Raw genomic sequence first — 7,909 nt, 5'->3', positions numbered from 1 at the left:
ATGTCACATTGTGCCTGTCTAAGGTTAATCAAGGTCAAGTTCAGTTAATTTATGGATTCTATAACATTAGGTCTGTGCGAATGAGTTCAATTATTAATCCCTGCATGTACTTTTATGGGGTACTCACAACTTGTGATCCACCCTTGTGACACAAGGGTGGATATTAACAACTGCAGTGATATATAGATGTGAAATTTTTATTTTCCTTTTAAAAAACTGTGAACCAAAAATTATCACTTTGAAAACAGAGTACCAATCATACGATATTTATGGAAATACCTTATTGAAGAGTTACTGTAGCTCCAAAGTTTTTTTTCTAATTAGGTCAAACATGAAGGCAAAGGTCAAGGGGTCAGAAATCAAAGCATGCTCAGAAATATCTTGCAACAGACATATGAAAAATCTATCTCTTCTAAATCAAAGTCATAAGGAAGAATTAATATTTATGAAAAGTATGTCATACTTCAAGGTCAAGATAAATTGGTAAAAAATCATGATAGTGTAATCTGTATTAAGAAAGGAATAATTCGCACAGGTAATACATGTATAAGTTGAAGAAGTTGAAAGCCCTATCTCATCTCATTCAAAAGACATAACCAAAGTTTAAAGTTTTTGTGACATTGATAAGCCGACCATTTAACAGATGAATATTAAGATTTAATGTCCTCTCTTATTCGCTAAGGTGGGGGACAAAAATCAAAAGAACACATCAAAAGGGATTAACTGACCTTGACCTGATAATGCATATAGATGCTTTCTGTAAAAATGAACGTCTTCTTACAATAATTTAGTTTATATTCAGAAAGTTTAAGTATCATAAGAAAAAGAAATATCATGTTTAACATACATGTAGATCTATTTCAATGAAAAAAAGTGATATTGTCAGAATGGGATCAATATTGCCTGACTGCACCTTGCAGGATGAAAATTTAGTTTTAATAATTTCAGAACTTCTTTTTTTCTAATTAGAAACCAAAGAATTTTTGATGAATTCCAATTATATATCACTAATAATTTATAATGTACATGATCTATGTACAGATGTAAAGCCTAAATTGATTCGTTATCCAATGTAGATTTAACAGTCGAGCTAATTGATGACAGGAATAAACTTTAAAAAATTACTAGACTAGTAGTAAATAAGGTACCGTAAAGGCGTAGTACATGTATACAATGTATATGTTGTCTTATTTAATCATATTTATTGTACCTGCTTTTTTGGCTGATATTAAGTGGTTATTTCAGCTTTTTTTTTTTTTTAATTCAGACAGAGTAGCATAGAGATGCAACTTATTTCATTTTTCATAATATTCATTCATCCATAAAAATAATAAAGATATCTAACCTATTGATAAAAAAGAAGAAGAAATCAGATTGGTGATCAATATCTAAAGACATGATGGCGGATCTAAGGTATTGCTTTTCTCATTTACCTAAGACAAAGCGACATGAGATATTTGTCTCATCTTTTTTATTTATGATTATGGCTAATTGATTTCAAACATTTAGCTTATAAGTCATGTATATAGTCTAAAGTTATGAGTGGTGGATCCAAGGGGAGTTGATATTGAATTTTTAAATACTAATGTGGTGGATCAAAGGATACTAATGATTTTTGCAAATTTATTTCAACGTTTATTTAATATTTCTGTGTGTGATCATGATCTTAACTAAGAAGTGGTGGATCCAAGGCAAGTGGATATTAATTGTTTTGAAAGCCATAAAAGTTGTGGTGGATGTAAAGGGAGTAGATAGATATTTTTAATGGGTCAAAGGATAATAATGATTATGGTTTATTGATTTCAAACATATAGCTTATATGTCATGTGTCATGTATGTCATGTGTGATCAAGATCTAAACTTATAAGTGGTGGATCCTAGGGGAGTGGATATTTATCTTTTTTAATTATTTGAGCTTGATCAAAGGTTAAAAATGAATTTTGATTATGTCTAATTTATTTCAAACATTTAGCTTTTATGTCAGGTGTGAACATGATCTTAATTTAAAAGTGGTGGATCTAAGGGGAGCGGATATTATTTTTAAATATTTGTGATGGGTAAAAGGACATTACTGATTCCGGCTAATTGATTTCAAACATTAAACTTATATGTCATGTGTGATCAAGATCAAAACTGATAAGTGGTGGATCCAAGGGGGGTGGATATTTATCTTTTTTAAATATTTGTGAATGATCAAAGGATATTAATGATTTATGATTATGGTTAATTCATTTCAAACATTTAGCTTTTATGTCAGGTGTGAACATGATCTTAATTTAAAAGTGGTGGATCTAAGGGGAGCGGATATTATTTTTAAATATTTGTGGTGGGTAAAAGGATAATAATGATTATGGCTAACTTATTTCAAACTTTAATCTTACATGTCATGTGTGATCAAGAACTTAACTTATTAGTGGTGGATACATGAGGAGTGGATATTCATATTTTAAAGAAATATTTGTGGTGTATCAAGGATATTAATGACTATGCCATTGTCATTAATATCCTTGATATGGCTGATTGATTTTAATCATTAAGATAATATGTCATGTGTGGTCATGATCTAAACTGATAAGTGGTGGATCCAAGAGGCATAAATATATTATTTTTAAATATTTGGGTGAATCAAAAGATTGTAATAGTTGTACTTTGTGATATATAACTGAATTGAGTTCCATTAATTAAATATGTAGATACATTGCACATGAATTAAATAAATTTAATCTTATTAGTGGTGAATGCAAGGGGAATGGAGATTTTTTTAAAAAATCACAAACTAGACATCATATAAACCTAACATACATTAGTTAAGGAAAGAGACCCTCTTTGGAAACTGTGAATTGGTTGCTATTGTGTTTTCTTGTTTCATTTATTAAATATTCAGATTAATCATGTTAATTGTCATTGATCAAATAATCTGTGAAGAGTTTTATGATGAATGTTTCATTATGGGAGGCAACTGCCTTAGAAACCTGTTTTCATATAAATCTTCTTTTACATAAACAAAAATTTGAAGAATGAATACTTGAAAATTTGAAAAATAATAGATATTTGTTATAACTATACACTTTTATAGAATGAGAAACAGAGAAGATACTAATGATCCATTAGTATAAGAAAAAACCCCAAGTTTTTAGGAATTATCTTACAGTAAATATATCAATACATGGGATTTAAAACCCCATGATAAAGAAACGTGGGAGAAAAAACCCCATATGACAATATAAGCAACATATGGGTTTAAAAAACCTACATTGATTTTCGTGGGGTTTTTTCCCCCATGGGGTGAAAAATAAACCCCATGGGGTTTTTGTGGGGTTTTTTGTGGGGTATTTTTAAGCTCATGTTTCCCCATGGGATTTTTGTTTTTGAACTCAAATATCTCAAAAACTAGCAGAAAATGTTGAATTTTTTTTTTCATAAATCAATTTGATTATAAAAACCCCACCATTTAAAAAAAACCCTAAGATGAAAGCTTTAAAGGAAAAGGGTGCGCAAGTTCGGAAAAATGTCCATTCCGAAGTTGTCCGTCCCACTGTTGATGGTATATTCTTAAAGCATATTTTATCTACTTTTAAAATATGTAAAAATTATTGTTATTACTTTAAGGTATATTTTAAAAACGAGAATTTTCTTGCACTTATGTGTTTTTTCTCGATTTTATTCGTAATATTTAAACAAAGCTCAGTTTTACGTTTATTTCTGTGTTGAAATAGGGAAAACAAAATAAAGCTGGTAAAAGTAGAGAAAATTTCCTTTCCAACAAGCCCTTATAGTTTTTCTTACGCTCAGTATTTTCTTAATTACGATAATTTGAATTGGTGACCTTTGCATAGTTTTTATGGAAAAATCGGTCAATATTTACATGTAACGTCAAGGTCGATATTGTTGCGTCTTACTCGAAACAACAAATTCTTTTATAAGACTTTTTTGACCATTTAAATATATTTTTTTTAAATAAATGCATAATACAAAAAAAAAAATAGATTGCAAAAAACAAATATATACTTTCGTTCTGCCTTTTGTGAAGTGAATGTTGATTTATTCATCTACATGTACATGTAATGATGTATATTTTATGAAGTGATATACAATATTGATAAAAATTGTAGATTTCCAAAACGTCGATCTTTACTTAAAAAAAAATCAATCAGATTTTTAATATTGTTGTATCTTGTTATACTGTATACTTATTAATTTGCAATTTAATTAGATCTATATTTAACAATACAAAAACTCGCATTTATAAATAAATACGACTCATCACTGTATGAGTTGATACGAATTGAAATAAACACGTGTTTCCGCTTTGGTGTAAACATGATGGTGATCCGAAATCTCAACGTCAATTTTCATGATTATTTCACGACGAAGATCATCACATCAATGAATCAAATAATACGGACATGCCTTTGGTATTAGCAGGTAAGAATACACGTGTATATTGACTGAAAAGTTTAAGTTTAAAACGCATTAGTTCACGTTCAAAAGAAAACTAAATGTACACATGTACTAGATCTTTATGTTTCAGTGTGCGTGTTTCGTATCGTTCAGCCAAATTTGCATTGCTTTTGAACTTTGATGCTTTTGACAATCACTCGTAAGTTCAAAGTAAAATCAAAGTTGTCATAATAATCTGATAATGGATAGTTGTTTTCAGTATCTATGTACCAGTGTGTACATGTACCACTTTCACATTGAAATTTTCATGATTTTAGGGTGCTTTCAGCATATTCAACAATACTTTCATCTGTGAATACCCACTTTCTAAGCCCACCATGAACTACGAAGGTCAATTAATATGTAAGGACACCAATGAACAGGTAAATTTTTGTTTTGGTATTGAAAATTTCTGTATTTCTAAAATTTCAAAAAATAAAGTCTAATTTCATTTGTGTCATTCTCATGATATCGCATTCATACAAGTTTATAAACATTTGATTTATATTTTGAAAAATAAGTGTTTGAAACACATAATACTTATGATGCTTGATTATTCATACAGACACATTATTTAAACATGTAATATCTATCTGAATGAATGCCGAGATATGGAACAAGCTGTTTTTATAGACTGCTGTTGTATTTCCAATCTGCATAAAGTATGTGGTTAAAATTTCCATTTTCTCAGTTTTTCAGACACTTTCCAATTATCCTACATCATATACATGGATGGTCAAACTCACTGGATGGTTTATCAACACTCCCATGCTCACGAACAGCCTTGCGCCAGGAATTTTGCCCTGAAGTAACATTGCAGTCTATTGTCTCCTTTCTTTTTACAACCCTGGCAGCCAAGCAGGTATGAGAAGAACTAGTAAGTTGTTAGAACTTGTTTCTTATCCTTTTGCTTGTCAATAAAATATGTTCAAAACAAAACAAATCGATGAAAGCCATGAAGGGACATAGAATTTTTAAAATTTATAAAAGTAAACCGAGTTCTTGATTTATACAATCCGTTCTCTCAGATTGACAATCTGTAAGTGTTATAACGAATTGCCAATTCATTCTCACAGATTATCAATTCGTTCCCTCAAATTACACAATCCGTTATCTCAGATGTATAATTCATTCTTTTAATTTAAATGATTCATTCCCTCGGAATGTAAACCCTTCCCATGATTTCGTTTAAATTATTTATCTGTACATATCGGATATGGTAATACATGTTTAAAAAATAGAATATTGTAGTATTTTACATCCTAACTTTTATTACATGTACATATTACGGTCCAAAATGAGAAAAATGCATGAACATTTTCAAATCCATGTGCTAGTACTTATATTTGTAAAACAAAAAATCTTAGATTAGAATAATTGAAAGTCCTAGATAGTAAAAGTGAATATGGGTCTTGTGTAATCATAATATTTCTAAAATAAATATACGTTGAATTAGTTATGAAAGAGGTTGGAAATGACCAGTTGCTGAAACAAAATAAATAGAACGCACTTATTGATTAAAATGATTGGATGTTTCTGTACATATGAAATTCAAGAGCACAGATTTCCAAAATCATAAGACTGACATTGTAACAAATCAAGATGTTGAATTATCAATCTGTGAAAACAAATTACCGGTATGTAATTCGAGATCTCAAATTATGAATCAAGGGGGCGAATTAGTAATCCTTAAGATCGGATTGTGTAATTCGAGATCTCATATTATAAATCGAGGGAACAATTTAGTAATCTGTGGGATTAGATTGTCTAATTCGATTCGATATCATTTTTTACTTTTTTGAAAAATTTACGTGTCCCTTCCTGGCTTTCGTGGCAATCTAATGCCAGATTTTTTTTACATGTTGCGATAGCGTAAACAGAGGTCTGGCTTTAGTCAGATTGCCATATATGCTATTTGTTTTAGTTCAGTAATTTTACCATGATGGTTTACTACAAGGTTGTTGAATTATCAGTCCTGATACATTGACTTAACAATATCATTTAAATACTTGAATCACATAATGAATTCAATTTTAATATTAAAAGGAAAATCAAATGTAGTAATTTTAGCATTCTTAATTTTATTTATAAATTTATATACACAATGACATGTATCTGTTTCAAAATACTTAAATCTTTTACAGGATAAAAGCTGATCACTTGTACCTGACAGCAAATAATGTCTTGGACAAGTCAAAGAATTTCCTCCAGTCTTACAGAGAAATGACAGTTGATAAAAGAATGGTGGACACAAAGTAAAAGTGCACTTCAACATTTTGTTGAAGATTTCAGTCTGATTTGGAATTCATCTTGCAATATTTCTGGATTTGTATATTTGGATATAAGCGTCAAATTTTCAACTTATTGACTAAACAGTTTTGCATTAAATATTGCCAATGCTATCTATTATTATTATTTCCCTCCAAGATAACATGTCAAGTCTTTATTGTACCCCTTAAGCTCTGTTATACCAGAAAAATCTTGTAATGAAATCATTTTGTTTTTTTTTTCTTTTTAAATTAAATCCATGAAAATAAAGATTATTTTTAATGGCATCAAGAGAATGGATTTCTTGTTTAACAAAAGGATAGTATACATGTTTTGCTAGGGCTTTGTAAGAAGCAGACCAGAATTCTTTGCTTGCAAATTTTGTCATTCGCCATTTTTATTACGTCAACTATTAGATGATTTATCCATGTTTGAAGCATTTCAAAATTGATATTTACTTACAGTTTAAAGCAGAATTCTTTACTGATATGACCTTGACCCCCTGAAGAACAAGAGTGTCAAGGTCAATTGTTATACAAAAATGTTCTTTCATCTTTATGGCCCATATCTTACAAAAAGTGTCTAGAATGTGTCCAGAATGTGAAATAACAAACATGTATATAGCCAAAAACTTTAAAATGATGTTGCTTAGCAACCACTTAAAGGTCATTAAACAGATATTTGAACTAAAATGATACATGGATATTGCAGTTCTGATCCCTTCTTGAGAGTATATTCAGAATTTTTCATTTCAGCATCCATTGTGTAAAATTATGGCAAGAATATTGAAAAGTGTTGAAAAAAATTGATGAAACTTTTGCACTTATTTGACCTTTGACCTCCTAAAAATAGTTCTAATGAGGTCAAACTTTAAGACAATTTATCTGTTGTATGTCCCTTGTAATTTTATGACCTCACATCTAACTTTTATATGTGCTGGGATGCATAAATGTGTCTAGGATGAGTAAAAAATGAAAATTTCTGCCCGAAAATTAAAGAAATCTACGTTGCTTAGCAACCCCTTTTAAGTAGTTATATGCAGAATTGAAAAAAAAGTTTATGTGTTTCATGTAGTACAGTGTAATGCTCTTTTGTGGGTATATCCCAAATTTCCTATTTCAACATACATCATACTTAATATTTAGCTTAAAGATGAAAAAGTATCAAAAAATTCCATAAAATTTTGCACTTAATTGACCTT

General features: G+C 29.6%; 1 long non-coding RNA gene across 2 annotated transcripts; it reads left to right on the top strand.

Moving 5' to 3' along the window:
- Positions 1–3,638: 3,638 nt before the first annotated feature.
- LOC134245614 (uncharacterized) lies at positions 3,639–5,290 on the top strand. Of its 2 annotated transcripts, none has more exons than XR_009987477.1 (3): positions 3,639–4,425; positions 4,719–4,823; positions 5,132–5,290. It is a non-coding gene; the product is annotated as an uncharacterized LOC134245614 (long non-coding RNA). The 2 variants fall into 2 exon arrangements; XR_009987479.1 differs by having other exon boundaries at positions 4,077–4,425; positions 5,140–5,290.
- The last annotated feature ends 2,619 nt before the right edge of the window (positions 5,291–7,909 follow it).

This window comes from Saccostrea cucullata, unplaced genomic scaffold, assembly GCF_032062105.1.
Source record: "Saccostrea cucullata isolate Sc308-1 unplaced genomic scaffold, CSIRO_AGI_Scuc_v1 ctg13636, whole genome shotgun sequence".
In the NCBI taxonomy this organism is placed as follows: Eukaryota; Metazoa; Mollusca; class Bivalvia; order Ostreida; family Ostreidae; genus Saccostrea; species Saccostrea cuccullata.
Note: the sequence above shows the minus strand (reverse complement) of the source record. Positions and strands in the feature narration are given on the sequence as shown.